Source organism: Eumetopias jubatus, unplaced genomic scaffold (assembly GCF_037043125.1).
Source record: "Eumetopias jubatus isolate StellerSeaLion01/CBP00866 unplaced genomic scaffold, mEumJub1_p1.0 scaffold_7, whole genome shotgun sequence".
NCBI classification, from domain to species: Eukaryota; Metazoa; Chordata; class Mammalia; order Carnivora; family Otariidae; genus Eumetopias; species Eumetopias jubatus.
This window is the reverse complement of record NW_028274813.1, coordinates 144,284,324-144,302,154: the sequence shown is the minus strand read 5'-3', so window position 1 is coordinate 144,302,154 and position 17,831 is coordinate 144,284,324. Positions and strand designations below refer to the sequence as shown.

General features: G+C 36.9%; 1 protein-coding gene across 3 annotated transcripts in view; it reads right to left on the bottom strand.

Moving 5' to 3' along the window:
- The window catches only part of GABRG3 (gamma-aminobutyric acid type A receptor subunit gamma3), a 748,674-nt gene that overhangs the window by 305,133 nt on the left and 425,710 nt on the right, over positions 1-17,831 (bottom strand). The window lies entirely within an intron of this gene.

Genomic DNA, 17,831 nt, shown 5'->3' with positions numbered 1-17,831 from the left:
GACATAGAAACGCTCGATCACAGGCCGGGTGAGCATGGAGTGCGGCCGGAGACCGGGGAGACAGGAGTGACTGCTTTTCTCTGGGGGCACACTGAGGAGCGGGGCCCCGAGTTCTCAGCTCCTCTGGGCAGAGATTAGGAGGCCACCATTTTCACCCTGGTCCTCCAAAGCTGTACTGAGAGCTTGCAGGGAACAAAAGCTCCTGAGAGCAAACCGGAGCAGCTTGCTTAGACCGGACTCACAAGGGCGGGTCAATTCTGCCTCCGGAAAAGACATTTGGGAACCATGGCAACAGGCCCCTACCCCAGAAGATCAGCACGAACAGCCAGCAAGCCAAGACCAAGTTTACCTATCAAGGAGAACGGGAGAACTCCAGCGCTAAGGGAATACTGCACATAGAATTCATGGCTTTTTTACCATAATTCATTAGTTTTTCAAAGTTAATTTTTTTAACTTTTTTTTAAATTTTTCTTTTTCCCTTTCTCAAACAACATCTTATCAATCCCTTTTAAAAAAAACATTTTTTCTTTTTCATTTTTAGAGTCATATTTTTATCCCTTCATAGTAGTTACACTTATTTTTGGCATATATATATATATATAAGTTGTTCTCTCATTAAAATTTTGAGATACAATTTCTTCTAACAGATCAAAATATACCCTAAATCACTAGTGTATGGCTTTATTCTATTCTCCTGCCTGATCACATTCTCTCCCTTTTTTTTCTTTTTTTTCTTTTTTCTTTTTCTTTTTAGATCTTCTCCTTTCTTTTTAAAAACAACTTCTTATCTTATCAATTCCTTTTATAAAATCTTTTATAATTTTCATCTTTACATTCATCTGCCATCCCTTCATTGTATCAACCCTTATTTTGTACATATATAAGTCTTTCTTCCTTTAAAATTTTAGCAGGCACTTTCTTTTAACAGTCCAAAATATGTCCAAAAGCTAGTGTGTGGCACTGTTCTATGCACTAACCTGATCATATTTGATCATATTCTGTTTTTTTTGTTTTGTTCTGTTTTTGTTTGTTTTTATCTCTTTCTTTTTCCTTTTTTTTTTCTCTTCTTTCTTTCCCTTTCTTGTCCCCTGGTTTCAGGTCTTTTCTGATTTGTATAGAGTATATTTGCTGGAGACGTTGTTAACCTGTTAGCATTCTGTTCTCTCATTCATCTGTTCTCCTCTGGACAAAATGACAAGATGAAAAAAATCACCTCAGCAAAAAGAACAAGAGGTAGTACTGTCTGCCAGGGACCTACTCAATACTGACATTAGTACGATGTCAGACCTAGAGTTCAGAATCATGACTTTAAAGATAGCTGGGCTTGAAAAAAGCGTGGAAGTTATTAGAGAAACCCTTTCTGGAGAAATAAAAGAACTAAAATCTAACCAAGTCGAAATCAAAAAGGCTATTAATGAGGTGCAATAAAAAATGGGGGCACTAACTGCTAGGATAAATGAGGCAGAAGAAAGAATCAGCGATATAGAAGACCAAATGATGGAAAATAAAGAGGCTGAGAAAAAGAGAGATAAACAACTACAGGACCACGAGGGCAGAATTCGAGAGATAAGCGATACGATAAGATGAAACAACATTAGAATAATTGGGATCCCAGAAGAAGAAGAAAGAGAAAGAGGGGCAGAAGGTATATTGGAGCAAATAGCAGAGATCTTCCCTAATATGAGGAAGGAAACAGGCATCAAAATCCAGGAGGCACAGAAAACCCATCTCAATATCAATAAAAATAGGTCAACACCACGACATCTAATAGTAAAACTTACGAGTCTCAGAGACAAAGAGAAAATCCTGAAAGCAGCTCGGGAGAAGAGATATGTAACCTACAATGGTAGAAACATTCGATTGGCAACAGACCTATCCACAGAGACCTGGCAGGCCAGAAAGGACTGGCATGATATCTTCAGAGCACTAAAGGAGAAAAATATGCAGCCAAGAATACTATATCCAGCTAGGCTATCATTGAAAATAGAAGGAGAGATAAAAAGCTTCCAGGACACACAAAAACTAAAGGAATTTGCAAACACAAAACCAGCCCTACAAGAAATATTGAAAGGGGTCCTCTAAGCAAAAAGAGAGCTTAAAAGCAGCATAGATCAGAAAGGAACACAGACAATATACAGTCACAGTCACCTTACAGGCAATACAATGGCACTAAATTCATACCTTTCAGTAGTTACCGTGAATGTAAATGGGCTAAATGCCCCAATCAAAAGACACAGGCTATCAGATTGGATGAAAAAACAAGACCCATCAATATGCTGTCTGCAAGAAACTCATTTTAGACCCAAAGACACCCCCAGATTGAAAGTGAGGGGGTTGAAAACCAATTACCATGCTAATGGACACCAAAAGAAAGCTGGGGTGGCAATCCTTATATCAGACAAATTAGATTTTAAAGCAAAGACTGTAATAAGAGATGAGGAAGGACACTATATCCTACTTAAAGGGTCTATCCAACAGGAAGATCTAACAATTGTAAATATCTATACCCCTAACGTGGGAGCAGCCAATTATATAAGGCAATTAATAACAAAAGCAAAGAAACACATGGACAACAATACAATAATAGTGGGGGACTTAAACACCCCCCTCACTGAAATGGACAGATCATCTAAGCAAAAGATCAACAAGGAAATAAAGACTTTAAATGAAACACTGGACCAAATGGACTTTACAGACATATTCAGAACATTCCATCCCAAAGCAACAGAATCCACATTCTTCTCTAGTGCCCATGGAACATTCTCCAGAAATGATCACATCCTAGGTCACAAATCAGGTCTCAACCAATACCAAAAGATTGGGATTATTCCTTGCATATTTTCAGAGCACAATGCTTTGAAACTAGGACTCAATCACAAGAGGAAAGTCGGAAAGAACTCCAATACATGGAGGCTAAAGAGCATCCTACTAAAGAATGAATGGGTCAACCAGGAAATTAAAGAAGAATTAAAAAAATTCATGGAAACCAATGAAAATGAAAACACAACTGCTCAAAATCTTTGGGATACAGCAAAGGCAGTCCTGAGAGGAAGGTATATAGCAATACAAGCCTTTCTTAGGAAACAAGAAAGGTCTCAAATACACAACCTAAACCTACACCTAAGGAGCTGGAGAAAGAACAGCAAATAAAGCCTAAAACCAGCAGGAGAAGAGAAAAAATAAAGATCAGAACAGAAATCAATGAAATAGAAACCAAAAGAACAGTAGAACAGATCAAGGAAACTAGGAGCTGGTTTTTGAAAGAATTAACAAGATTGATAAACCCCTGGCCAGACTTATCAAAAAGAAAATAAAAATGACCCAAATCAACAAAATCATGAATGAAAGAGGAGAGATCACAACCAACACCAAAGAAATACAAACAATTATAAGAACATAGTATGAGCAACTCTATGCCAGCAAATTAGATAACCTGGAAGAAATGGGTGCATTCCTAGAGATGTATCAACTACCAAAATTGAACCAGGAAGAAATAGAAAACCTGAACAGACCTATAACCACTAAGGAAATTGAAGCAGTCGTCAGAAATCTCCCAACAAACAAAAGCCCAGGGCCAGATGGCTTCCCAGGGGAATTCTATCAGACATTTCAAGAACAATTAATACCTATTCTCCTGAAACTGTTCCAAAAAATAGAAACGGAAGGGAAACTCCCAAACTCATTTTATGAGGCTACCATTACCTTGATCCCAAAACCAGACAAAGACCCCATCCAAAAGGAGAATTACAGACCAATATCCTTGATGAACATGGATGCAAAAATTCTCACCAAAATACTAGCCAATAGGATCCAACAGTACATTAAAAGGATTATTCACCATGACCAAGTGGGATTTATCCCTGGGCTGCAAAGCTGGTTCAATATCCACAAATCAATCAACGTGATACAATACATTAACAAAAGCAAGAACAAGAATCATATGATCCTCTCAATAGATGCAGAGAAAGCATTTGACAAAGTACAGCATCCTTTCTTGATCAAAACTCTTCAGAGTATAGGGATAGAGGGTACATACCTCAATATCATAAAAGCCACCTATGAAAAACCTACAGCAAATATCATTCTCAATGGGGAAAAGCTGAGAGCTTTTCCCCTAAGGTCAGGAACGTGTCAGGGATGTCCACTCTCACCACTGCTATTCAACATAGTATTAGAAGTCCTAGACACAGCAATCAGACAACATAAAGAAATCAAAGGCATCCAAATCAGCAGAGAAGAAGTCAAACTCTCACTTTTTGCAGATGATATGATACTGTATGTGGAAAACCCAAAAGACTCCACCCCAAAACTGCTAGAACTCATACAGGAATTCAGTCAAGTAGCAGGATATAAAATCAATGCACAGAAATCAGTGGCATTCCTATACACCAACAACAAGACTGCAGAGAGACAAATCAAGGAGTCCATCCCATTTACAATTGCACCCAAAACCATAAGATACCTAGGAATAAATTTAACCAAAGAGGCAAAGGATCTGCACTCAGAAAACTATAAAATACCCATGAAAGAAATTGAAGAAGACACAAAGAAATGGAAAAACGTTCCATGCTCATGGATTGGAAGAACAAACATTGTGAAGATGTCAGTGCTACCTACAGCAATCTACACATTCAATGCAATCCCTATCAAAATACCATCCACCTTTTTCAAAGAAATGGAACAAATAATCCTAAAATTTGTATGGAACCAGAAGAGACCCTGAATAGCCAGAGGAATGTTGGAAAAGAAAAGCAAACTGGCGGCATCACAATTCTGGACTTCCAGCTCTATTACAAAGCTGTCATCATCAAGACAGTATGGTACTGGCACAAAAACAGACACATAGATCAATGGAACAGAATCGAGAGCCCAGAAATGGACCCTCAACTCTATGGTCAACTCATCTTTGACAAAGCAGGAAAGAATGTCCAATGGAAAAAAGACAGTCTCTTCAACAACTGGTGTTGGGAAAATTGGACAGCCACATGCAGAAGAATGAAACTGGACCATTTACTTACACCACACACAAAAATAGACTGCAAATGCTTGAAAAACCTAAACGTGAGACAGGAGTCCATCAAAATCCTAAAGGAGAACACAGGTAGCAACCTCTTCGACCTCAGCCACAGCAACTTCTTTCTAGAAACATCGCCAAAGGGAAGGGAAGCCAGGGCAAAAATGAACTATTGGGATTTCATCAAGATAAAAAGCTTTTGCACAGCAAAAGAAACAGTCCACAAAACCAAAAGACAACCGACAGAATGGGAGAAAATATTTGCAAATGACATATCAGATAAAGGGATAGTATCCAAAATCTCTAAAGAACTTATCAAACTCAACACCCAAAGAACAAATAATCCAATCAAGAAATGGGCAGAAGACATGAACAGACATTTTTCCAAAGAAGACATCCAAATGGCCAACAGACACATGAAAAAGTGCTCAACATCGCTCGGCATCAGGGAAATCCAAATCAAAACCTCAATGAGATACCACCTCACACCAGTCAGAATGGCTAAAATTAACAAGTCAGGAAACGACAGATGTTGGCGGGGATGTGGAGAAAGGGGAACCCTCCTACACTGTTGGTGGGAATGCAAACTGGTGCAACCAGTCTGGAAAACAGTATGGAGGTTCCTCAAAAAGTTGAAATTAGAGCTACCATACGATCCAGGAATTGCACTACTGGGTATTTACCACAAAGATACACATGTAGGAATCCGAAGGGGTACGTGCACCCCAATGTTTATAGCAGCAATGTCCACAATAGCCAAACTGTGGAAAGAGCCAAGATATCCATCAACAGATGAATGGATAAAGAAGGGGTGGTATATATACACAATGGAATATTATGCAGCCATCAAACGGAATGAGATCTTGCCATTTGCAATGACGTGGAGGGAACTGGAGGGTGTTATGTTGAGTGAAATAATCAATCAGAGAAAGACATGTATCATATGACCTCACTGATATGAGGAATTCTTAATCTCAGGAAACAAACTGAGGGTTGCTAGAGTGGTGGGGTTGGGAGGGATTGGGTGGCTGTGTGATAGACATTGGGGAGGGTATGTGCTATGGTGAGCACTGTGAATTGTACAAGACTGATGAATCATGGATCTGTACTTCTGAAACAAATAATGCAATATATGTTAAGAAAAAAAAAGAAGAAGAAGATAGCAGGAGGGGAAGAATGAAGGGGAGTAAGTCGGAGGGGGAGAGGAACCATGAGAGACTATGGACTCTGAAAAACAAACTGAGGTTTCTAGAGGGGAGGGGGGAGTGGGGGGATGGGTTAGCCTGGTGATGTGTTTTAAAAAGGGCACATTCTGCGTGGAGCACTGGGTGTTATGCACAAACAATGAATCATGGAACACTACATCAAAAACTAATGATGTAATGTATGGTGATTAAGATAACAATAAAAAAATTAAAAAAAAAAAGAAATGTCATGGATGGAGCTAGAGAATATAATTCTAAGCAAAATACATCAGTCAGAGAAAGACAAACGCCATATGATTTCACCCATATGTGGAATTTAAGAAACAAAACAAACAAGCAAATGAAAAAAAAAAGAGAGAGAGAGAGAGAGAAACAAAGAAATAGACTCTTAACTATAGAAAACAAACTGATCGTTACCAGAGGGCAGGTGGATGGAGTAATGGGTGAAATAGGTGATGGGGATTAAGGAGTACACTCGTCCTTATAAGCCCTAGGTAATGTATGGAATTGCTGAATCACTATATTGTACACCTGAAACTAATATAACACTGTATTAAAACAAAAACGTAATAAATAAAAAAGGGGGGTTTAAAGAGGTAAAAGAAGTTCCCTGATGTTCTATAGTGAGTGAGCTGCCAGCTGGGATTCCAGCCCAGAAAGCCTTGCTTCATGTCCTTGTCCCCTCCCTCACAGACTCTGCTCCCAGTACTCTGCTGCCACAGGGTTCTTTATAGTAATGAAGATCAGATGACTCCCTCCTGACCTCTAGGTGAGCCCTGGGCAGTGGCTCCGATTGCAAACACACTGTCACTTTATTTAATCTTCAGTGACAGATGAGGTAGGTATTATTATTCTGATTTCATAGATGAAAAAACTAATGTTCAGAAGGGTTAAACAGTATGAAAACACCTATACAGTGAGAAGTGGTGAAAGTGGGAAGAGATCCCACTCCTGTTTCACTCTAGACCTCTGATGCTTCCACTTTGCTTTTTTACAGGCACACAGTGTTTGGAATGTGCAGACAGCCCCTGTGTACATTCTTGTGCAAAAGACAAAAATCACATTCTTCTCCATGTGATCCAGCCCTGAATACAGGCACAACCACAAGACCATTTGCTGCATACCCTTTAGATATCAAGGGAAGTGGTCTTGCTGTTATATGATAGAATCTGCAGGATACTGAAAAATCACCGTCTCTGGCACCTCCTTGACCTTCTTACCACTGTACCATCCTCCCTCCTTCCACCTGTTGTAAGTCATTTGGAAAAGAGGCAAGATGCCTCCAGGGATTCACTGTGACAGGGCTCGCTACAGTGGGACTACATGAAAAAAAGAGCTTCTGTAAAGCAAATGAAACAATCAACAAAATGGAAATCAATCTCCAAAATGGGAGAAAATATTAGGACAAAACATATAAAGAACTCACACAACTCAGTAGGGGAAAAAATAACGTGATTAAAAAATGGTCAAAGGACCTGAATGATATTTTTTCAAAGAAGACATACAGATGGCCAACAGGTACAAGATAAATGCTCAATATCACTAATCATCAGGGAAATACAAATCAAAACGACAATGATATGTCACCTCACACCTATCAGAATGGCTATTATAAAAAAGATAACAGTATTAGGCTAGGATGTGGAGTAAAGGGAACACTAGTGTCCTGTTAGTGGGAATGTCAACCAGTTCTACCGCTATGGAAAACAGTATGGATGCTTCTCAGAAAATTAAAAAATAAAACTACCTTACAATCCAGCAATTCCATTTTTGGGCATGTATTCAAAGGAAATGAAATCAGGATCTCAAAGAGATCTGCACACCCGTGTTCATTTTAACATTCATAACAAGTAAGACATGGAAACAACTTAAGTGTCCATCAGTGGATGAATAAAGTAGTTGTGATATATACATATATATACACATAGACACACACACACACAGACACACACACACACACACAATGGAATGTTATTCAGTCTTAAAAAGGCAAGAAATCCTGCCATTTACAACAATATGGTTGGATCTTGAGGGCATTATCCTAAATGAAATAAACCAGACACAGAAAAACAAACAGTGCATGATCTCACTTATGTGTGGAACCTAACACAGTCAAACAGTTAGCAGAGAGTAGAAAGATGGCTTCCAGGGGCTGGAGGGAGGGGGTAATAGGGAGGTAATGGTCAAAGGGCACAAAGTTTCAGTTATGCAAGATAAATAAATTCTGGAGATCCACTCTACAGCATGGTGCCTATAGCTAACAATATTTTACTATGTACATAAAATCTGTTAAGAGGGTAGATCTTATGTTAAGTGTGGTTATCAAAAAATGAAAAAATAAAGTAATAATAAAAATATAAAAATAATTAATAATAATAAAATAATAATAAAAATAATAAAGGGAGCTGGAGGAAACCTTGGGATATGATGGATATATTTGGGGATGATTTCATGGCTACATATTTACCCCCAAACTTATTGAGTTGTACACATTAAATATTTACAGCTTTTCACATGTCAATCATACCTCAATAAAGTGATTTCAAAAATAAAAATAGCAGAACATCATTATGAAAGAAAAAAAAAAGATGGGAAAAAAAAAAAAAAAGAAAAGCCCAGCATTCAAAGTCACAACTTATCTCTTGCAGTGAAGCATTCTTTGTTCTGCCATGATCAGGTCCTTAACCTCTCTGAACATCTTACTTCACCTAAAGCTAGAATAAATATAACCCACATTCAAGACTGGAGAGTGGAGCCACAGAAATCATGTGTAACAGTAATTTACCAGTTTTAATGAGTTTCCACCACATTGAGGGTGACAGTTACATGGAGGAGATCCCAAAGCCCTGTTCGTTCTGCTGTGGATACCATCACTGCCATTGTAGAAGGCATGCCCAGTCATAACCATCTGCAGTGGACACCCTCCCAGCCCCACCAAGGCATGTGTGTCTACAGCAAGGGGAAGACAGGGACAAGACAGAATTGGAGAGGCCAGAGATCCAGGAACATGTGGGCAATCAAGCTGGCTGGCAGTTGTGGGGTAAGCACCTTGAGGAGTATGGGGCCGGCCAAGAGAAGGCGGCAAAGTCTGCCTCACCCACCACACAGGCTTGCCTGGTGTGGTCCTTGATGGGAAACCTGGTTGCCAGGGTGCTGTCTTGATTCTCACTGAAAGGTGGAGGCTGTTGGACTCAGTTGTGTCCCCCAGACATGCCACAGAGCTCACTCTTGCTGCATCCAGATTAGGTAGATTCAAGCAGATGCTGGAGCATTTGAGACCTTGGAATTCATGTATTTGGTAGGCTCAGAGGGTGGGTACTTCCTCTTAGTATCAGTCAGGGTTCTCTAAAGAAGTGGAACCAGTAGAATAGACAGATACAGAGAGGCATAGGCATAAGAGAAGACTTACTACAGGAATTGGTTCATGCAGTTAGAGGCCAAGAAGTCCCATGATCTGTCATCTATAAGCTGAAGACTCAGAAAAGCTTGTGGTGCATGAATACCTTGGAGAAATCGCAGGTTCAGTTCCAGATCACTGCAATAAAGTGAGTATCACAATAAAGCTAGTCAAATGAGTTTTTTGGTTTCCCAGTATTTATACTGACTGCACTTTATGAAGTATACAGTAATATTATGTGAAAAAATAATGTACATAACTTAATTTAAAATACTTTATTGCTAACAAATGCTACCATCATCTGAGCTTCCAGTGAATCATAATCACTGAGCACAGAGCACCATGACAAATAAAATAATCATGAAAAAGTTTGAAATATTGTGAGAGTTACCAAAATATTCACAGAGACATGCAATGACCAAATGCTGTTGGAAAACATGGCATGAATAGACGTGTTCAATGCAGGGTTGCCACAAACCTTAAATATGTGAAAAAAAGAGTGTTTGTGAAACACAGTAAGTGAAGGGAAATAAAATGAGGTATGCCTATGTAAGTCTGTGTCTATAGGCCTGACGACTGGGGGCTAATCATATAAGTCCCAGTCTGAGTCTGAAGGCCTCAGAACCAGAAGGAGCAATGTCTGAGGGCAGAAGATGGATGTCCTGGCCCCAGTAAAGAGAGCAAGTTTCATATTCCTCTGCCTTGTTCTATTTGGACTTTCAGTGCATTGGATGATGCCCACCAGCATTGATTAGAGTAATCTGTTTTAGTCTAGCAGTTAAATGCTAATCTCTCTTCTGGAGACATCCTCACAGACACACCCAGAAATAATGTTTTAGCAGTTATCCAAGCAACCAATATCATAGTCAAATTACACATAAAATTAACCACCACTCTCCCCTTGGATGATGGGTTTCCTTTTGGAAGTCTCACACCTGAGCATTTGCTTCAGAGGACACAGGACAACTGCTGGCATTTCACACCATCTGCTATTTGGTGATTAACTCCTCCAACTTTCAAGGAGCTGTGTGATTCCTTTCCTGCCAAAGCAAAAAGGATGGGAGACAGCCCCACCTGCCAGGATGCTCTACCTGGCAGAAGGCCCACCTCATTAATGCACTTCGGCAGCATTCAGGAAACAAACAATTTTGACTCAACTTATTTTAAGACATGCACTGGTTATAAAAGCATTTGGATGAGCCTAGAGTACTTAGTTCCCTCTCCAGGTCACATCAACAAAAGCTTAGAATAAAATACATTTGGCTGTAATCTGGCTGCTGCACACATAGGAATAAAGAAGGTATTAATGACTCCTAAAAATAAGTCTTTCTGGTTTATTTGTACCTCTGCAAGGCAGTCAGATGTTGCTGGAGCCTGATAGTGATGAAGCTAAGTGAAGTCTTCTAGTCCTGCTCAGCTTGCCTTCCTGCCTTGAAAGGATATAATTCAACTGACCATGAGATGCAGATGGTGCCCTCCCTCTAAGTTCTGAGACCTAAATGGGAGCATGAACCTCCTGGATGTCTTTAGAATCTTTTTCTGAGTCAACATTCCTCAGAGATCCTATTGCCATGAAGGGATGCGAACAGAGTAAACCAGTGTCTGAATCAAATTCAGTAGCAATGAATTTAACTTCACAACCACAGAACTGGGTAATTTGATCAATTGGAAACTGGTTTCCATTGCCCTTTGGCTTTTTTGTATCTCATCATGGCAGGTATGTATTAAGAGGAAAATAGAAGGGATGTCTGGGGGCATTACTAAAGGAAATTTTTAATCAAATTGTCTTTTTTTGTTATTGAATTGTATGAGTTCTTTATATATTTTGGATATTAGTCCTTTACTATATATATGATTTGCAAATATTTTATCACATTCAATAGGTTGCTTTTTCATTTTGTTTGGTTTCCTTTTCTGTGCAAAAAAAAAAAAAAAAGCCTTTTAGTATGATGCAGCCCCAGTTATTTATTTTCATTTTTGTTAGTTTGGGTTTTGGTGTCGGATTCAAAATATCATTACCAAGACCTATGTCAAGGAACTTACAGCTTATGTTTTCTTCTAAGAGTTGTATGATTTCAGGTCTTATATTTAAGTGCTTAATCCATTTTGAGTTAATTTTTGTGTGCATGTAAGATAGTGGTCAACTTTCATTTTTTTGCATATGGCTGTCCAGTTTTCCCAGCATCATTTATTGAAGAAACTGTCTTTCCCCATTGTATATTCTTGGCTCCTTTGTCATTAATTAATTCAGTATATATGCATGGGTTTATTTATGGGACTTCTATTCTGTTCCATTGATCTGTGTCTGTTTTTTCCAAAAGCCATTGGAATTTTGATAGAGATTGCATTGAATCTTTAGATTGCTTTGGATAGTATGGACATTTAAAAAATAGTGATTCTTTCAATCCATGAGCATGGAATATTTTTTCATTTATTTGTGTCTTCTTCAGTTAATGTCTTACAGTTTTCAAAATACAGATCTTTGGTTAAATTTACATCTAGGTATTTAAGTAAACTAAACAGGGAGCAAAATAGGAAAGAGGAATCAAGAACATTATTGATATTAAGCAAAATACACAGTTTTAAAGGAGATTAAGAGCTGGTTTGAAAACCTCTGGGAGAGTCTAAGACTGTGCTTCACATTCTATTTCTGTTAGATAGTATGATAAAAGGAGAACAAGGACTGTTAATTGAAAATAAACACTTTGGAAAATGAAGAGAACACAGTGCTACCCAGAGGAAACAGTTACACAGTTTAAAAGAAATGTAAAACAGAGGAAAGAGCTAATACAGAGATTGTGCTGTTGTCTGTCCAGTTCATGGATATATTTTGTTTGGTCAGTAGAGTTCTAAAGTTCAAAATGTTTTAATTATACATTTAATTTTAAATGAATTTCTTGTCAACTTTTAAAAAATATTGGAAACTTTCATATAAAAATTCAGATCTCCTGTTTGAAAAATAAAAATACCTGGCAAAATCTTTCCTGTGTTCCATCAAAGTAAGATTTGGCCAACATTGAAAGTGGTTCTCTCACAGGCAATTTATGTACTTTGCCATAATCTCCATCATGACCTGTTTTACGCTGGAGCCTGAAAATAAAGGTTGGCTGCTTTTTACTAGTCAAGCATGTAGTCATGCTTCTTGCTGTATACTTATGAGGGAAAAAAAGTATATATGGTATATACATATATGAGGGAAAAAAAGTATATATATCAGAGTCATTCACTGAAATTCTTGATGTGGCTCAGTATTTTTGTTTTTGTTTTGTTGTTGTTGTTCATTGCATTTGCAACCCCTACCCTATGGTATAGGAGAGGATGGTGCAGCGCCAAGAAGAGCTAAGAGTAAATCTTGGCATTCATATAGAGTACAAGTTTCTCAGAGTTAGGAGCACTAGATAAGGAAAAATAGAAACAGAAATTTCTGCAATGGGGAAAATAATATTGAAGGATGATCAAAGATAACTATTTCTGTGGGTCCTAATATATCTTTTCAATTTATCTTTATAAGAACAATTAAAAATAATCCACAGATCAGGAACAGAAAGCAATATCCCTCTTAATATGATAGAATAACAGTTTCAGATATTGAAAAAGATATGGGAAGAAGTATCAGATCTCAACATCAGAAGGAAGCTGTACATATCACAGAAAATGGAGGGGTGGACTTGAAGTTTATTTTGGTACATGTGAGGTACTGTTATTGAGTAGATAATCAAATTCCTAAGGAAAACACAACAGGTTAGTGTAACCTCCTTCCTTCACAGAAACTTCTCATGAAATTGAGTAAAGTGAAGCACAACTGACATTATCCACCAGATGCCATTTCTCACCAAGCACATAGCTACTCTCCTGAATGAGGGGCTCATGGAGTGCTAGAAGAGCTAACAAACATCCCTCCTCATCAAGTAACCATAAAGGAATATGGAGGATGATCTTATTGTCATGATGATTATGATCCTCTTTAGAGGCTTCCATTCTACTCACAATGACTATATTTTATTCTTTTCATATGTGTTGTTCTGCAGGTGAAATATCATTAAATCATATAACTAAAAACTGTAGAAGAAACTATTTTTGGTTTGGAACATGCAATTAAAATTCTATGAGTAAAATCCATAGATACTAAATCTTTGTGTTTGAATTGATCTATATACACAAGTTATTGAGGATGCCTTAGTTTACAGTTTGGTAAAATGAAAATATAAAGGATATAGATTAGTGTTGTATAGAGCTATATTTTGAGTGAAAAAGAGATAAACATCCATAAAAGGAATAGTAAAGCATGCACTTTCAAGACAGAGAGTGGAAAGAAATTAAGTTAGAGAGAGAGGAAGGAATCTTGTTGGTTATGGTAAAGCATTCCTGTCTGATACTCATCACCAGGGGAAAGAATTTTGAATGGTTAGAAGTACTGGAATGATTTAGACAGATATATATTTTAGTAAGCGAATGCCAGGATATATGTATATAATGAACTTGAAATATAAGAGTTGGAGCGAAAAATCCAACAGGTGGAAACAGTTAGCAGTGAACAAGTTCAGGGACATTTTTGAGGTAGAGTCAATAGTAACATTTTTGAGGTAGAGTCAATAGTAACTAATCAATAGTAATAGTTTGATACAATGGAAGAAGCACTTTCCAGAAGTCAGAGGATCCCATTTCTAATCCCTTAACCTAGGAAAGTGACAGCATCTGTTTCTGTTTCTTCATCTACACATGAGCAAGATGGACTAGATGAGAAGTTTTGAAACTCTGGACTACAAATTATGTAGCTGAGAGGTGCAAAATATCATGTGAAATTATCTAAATGTGTGAATAAAGGACCATAAGTTTGTTCAGACTCTCATAGTGATATGTGAGCCCAAAATATGTAAGAACCACTGTACAAGATTGTTTACCACTGAGATCTCTACGCTGGAACTTCTAACTCAGGGTCTCCAGAAATTTCCCATAATTCAGAAGTTTGTTTTGCTGAAGTGAAGGAAGAGGCATGGGATCTTGTTTTGTCATTTTTCACCTTATTATTTCACTTAAGCTCTTAAAGTAGTAATTTATCAGCAACTTGGACCAATTTTATTTAGGATTTGGACCTATAATACCAGCTCGGTATGATTACTCATATTTCTATCTTTTTGAAGATAAGATTTTTGGGGGGGTGTTGAGTTTGATAAGTTTTTTTATAGGTTTTGGATACTGGTCCTTTATCTGATAAGACATTTGCAAATATCTTCTCCCGTTCTCTAGGTTGTATTTTGTTTTTGTCTACTGTTCCTATGCTGAAATTTAAAATAGTTTTAAATTTATGGAAAAAATTACAAAGATACTAGAGGGAGTTCCCAATACACCACACCCAGTTTCCCCTATTATTAATATCTTACATTAATATATACATTTGCCACAATTATTGAGCCAATATTGGTATATTATTGTTAACTCATGTCCAGTCTTCTTTCAGATTTCATCCATTTGCCCCTAATGCTCTTTTTCTATCCTGGGATGCCATCCAAGATACCACATTGGCTATGATGGTTTCAAAGACATTTCTTGCTCTGTCAATGGCATTGACGGTTCTGAACAGTACTGTTCAGGTTTTTGTAGAATTAGGATTTGTCTGGTGTTTTTCTTATGATTAAAAGGGGGTTACAGGTTTTTAGGAGGGAGATCACAGAGGTAAAGTGCCATTATCATCTCATCATATAAAGGTACATACTATCAATATGACTTACAACTGTTGATATTGACCTTAATCACCTGGCTGAAGTAGTGTTTGTTAGTTTTCTCCACTATAAAATACCTCATTTTATCCCTTTCCATTATAAACTTCTTGGAAGGAAGTTACTATGCTCGTCTTTGACCTAAGGGGTAAGAAGTTATGTTCCACCTCCATGAAGGTGGAATATCTATATAAATTATTTGGAGTTCTTCTGTATGGGAGATTTGTCTCTTTTCCCAATCTACTTAAGGTGAAGTTATATTCTGTTATACATCAAATTTTATCTGTTCATCAATTGATGGGCATTTGAGTATATCTGTATATCCATCTTTATAGCAGCACCACACCACACTGTCTTGGTTATTGTAGCTTAGTAGTAAGTTTTGAAATCAGAAGTGTGAGCTCTCTAAATTTGTTTTTCTTTCAAGATAGTTTTAGCTATTCTAGATTTCTTTAATTTCCCCATAAATTTTAGAAGCAATTTGTCAATTTCAGGGAAAAAGAGCCAGCTGGGGTTTTGATAAGTATTGTACTGAATCTATAGATTATTTTGGAAAGCATTACCACCTTAAAAACATTGTCTCTGTTCATGAACATAGAATGCCTTTCCATTTGCTTAGATCTTCTTTCCTTTCTTTCAACATTTTTGTAGTTTTCAACATACAATTCTTGCATTTATTTTGTTAAATTCATTCTTAAGTATTATATTCTTTTTGATACTTTTGAAAATGTAATTGTTTTCTTACTTTCCTTTTCGAGGCTTAATTTCTAGTTTATAGAAATGCAAATGTTGTTTGTATATTGATCTTGTATCCTGCAATCTTAATTCAATCATTCTAAATTTATTGACTTGTTTCATTACCTAATATGTGGCTTATCTTGCAGAAAGTCTCATGTGCACTTAAGAACAATGTGTATTCTGTTGTTGTTCAGTGGACTATTCTATAGATATCTACTAGATCTGGTCGCTTTGAAGTACTGTTCAAGTCTTCTGTTTCCCTGATAGACCTTCTATTTATAGTTTTTCTATCCATTTTTTAAAGTGAGTTATTAAATTACCTAACTATTGTTGAATCATCAGTTTTTCCCTTCAGATCTGTCAATTTTTGCTTTATGTATTTTAATGTTCTATTATTAGATGCATGCATGTTTATTATTACTGTGAATTTCTTGATGTGCTGACACATTTTATCATTATAAACATCCTTCTCTGTCTCTAATAACAGTTTTCTTTAATATATTTTGTCTTATATTAATATAACCAATCCAACTCTCTTTCCGTCACTATTTGCATTATATATCTTATTTCATCCTTTCACTTCCAAATGATTTATCTTTGAATCTAAATTGTGTCTCATATAGACAGTATATAGCAGGATCATGATCTTTTATCCTTTCTCCCACTTTTGCTTATCCATGCATCTGTTGGTGGACATTTGTGTTGCTACCACAGGGAAAGGAGATAACCTCAGCTTGTGGACTCAGGAGAAACTCTCCCTAAAAGTAGATTCCCTATCCTGATTTGGCTCTGGGAACAACAGAAAAGCAAAAAAAGTCTTTCCTAAGAATGTAAAATCACAGACATGTAGCTAGAATTCACACCAACTATGTAGCCTAGGAATCCAGGTTTAAACTTTAAAGTTATAGAGACACCAGGCAGAGCCAGAGCAAAACCTGCTTAGAAAAACCTGTTTTAAATGTAAGCCTCAAAGAAATCCCACAGAAAAAAAAAAAAAATCCAAGAAACATGAACTGAAATGAACAAATTACTTATTGAACAGAAAAGTAAATTAATTACCATGTAACCAAGTAAAACAAAACAACAAATTCTGCAAATTGCTCCTACAAAGATATCGGAAAGTTTTGGAAATTTAAATAAGTGGAAGATGACATTAAAAATTTAGTGAAGAAATGAGATGCTGTCAAATTGCATAAAGAATTAGAAAAAAGCAAAAAATAAGAAACAACCATTAAAGTTATGTAGTAGTAATAATTATAGTTATAGTAGTTATAGATGAATTAATAGCATATCAGAGCATTGGAAGGATCTACATAGCTAAATTGGGTTTACTGAGAACACTAATAAATAGTGAAGTGGACAAATCACTAGGAAAATTGTATACATTATACCAAACTGACTCACAAAGAAATAGACTTTTTGAATGGTTCTATAACTTTTAAAGTAATAAACGCTTTCTACCTTGCCTTTTTCTGTACCTAAAATGAACTATAAAATGTGTTCATCTCTTATTTCATTTTTGTCTTTTCACTATAATGTCTGGTGAGGGAAGCCACAAAACCTCTGCCTGAGATTTCATCACATTTGTTTGTCAAGTTCCATATGCAATTTTATAGAAAGCCAATAAAGTTAACTAAATTCTTATGAGTCATACTTAGCTACTTGTGATCAATACATTTAAAAGGAACTATCCTGAATTCTACAGATATATTTCCATATTGAGCTTTACTTAAAAAGTTATTTTATAAATACACATAAAT